The 866-nt window shown below is 67.9% G+C and overlaps 1 protein-coding gene across 1 annotated transcript in view; it reads left to right on the top strand.

The window, feature by feature from the left end:
* OSBPL5 (oxysterol binding protein like 5) overlaps positions 1-866 on the top strand; it is a 29,484-nt gene that overhangs the window by 13,022 nt on the left and 15,596 nt on the right. The gene's annotated exons all lie outside the window — the stretch shown is intronic.

Raw genomic sequence — 866 nt, 5'->3', positions numbered from 1 at the left:
CCCCCAGACCATCTCCCCCCACCATACCAGGCCCCTCCCACAACCCCTGATGCCAGCTCCCCCCAGGCCAGGCCCCTCCCAACTCTGGCCCCAGGGTGCTCCACCAAGAGCAGGATTCTGTCCTGACAGTCAGAGAAGAGCCTCACTGCCCCCAGGAGCCTCTCGGAAGGCTTGGGGGGGATTCTCAGCCCAGGCTCCCCCAGGAGACCCAGAGCCTCTCTGCCTGACACCTATGAGCAGCGTAACCCATCACATGAGTCACACAAGGCACCCCTGTGAGCGGTGTCACCTGGGCAGACACGTGTCCCTGCACAGGGACCCTGGAGTGGCGGTGGCCAGACAGGCGGCGGGCGCAGGGCCCAGGACAGGGCTTGGAGACGCCTGGCTCTGTCACTCTCCCTCCCCCACTGCCTCTGGTTCCTCGGGCGGGGGCCCCTCCATGTCGTGCGTGCACCTGCTCCCGCAGCCTCCCACCAGCCCCTCCCCTTGGGCTCCAGGCCAGCAGGGACCCCAAACCCATTCCTGGGCAGAGAGGGACCCCACCACGGGTTCTTGCACCTGACCTCTCTGAGTCAGCACTGGTTGGGGACAGGCTCTGACCTCAAGGGGTCACCTGGCAGACATGGTATGCCCTGATCACCCTGAGGCCCCTCTAAAGGGCAGCCCCGTCCAGGGCGCCTGTCCCCTCAGGGCCTGCCAGGAGAGCCCTGGTCCCCACGGGGTTCTGACGTCCACCTCCGGTAGGGTGGGGCGAGGAGGGAGGGGCTCTCCTTGGTGGGGGATCCCTGGAGGGCCCACGTGAGGGGAGCCTCCCCTGGCCCCTTGGGGGGTCGTGGACCAGTGGGATGGGCCCCCGTCGCACTGGT

The sequence above is a fragment of the Carlito syrichta genome, unplaced genomic scaffold, assembly GCF_000164805.1.
Source record: "Carlito syrichta isolate Samal-C Ts95f unplaced genomic scaffold, Tarsius_syrichta-2.0.1 Scaffold304589, whole genome shotgun sequence".
In the NCBI taxonomy this organism is placed as follows: domain Eukaryota; kingdom Metazoa; phylum Chordata; class Mammalia; order Primates; family Tarsiidae; genus Carlito; species Carlito syrichta.
This window is presented reverse-complemented; position numbering and strand designations above follow the sequence as displayed.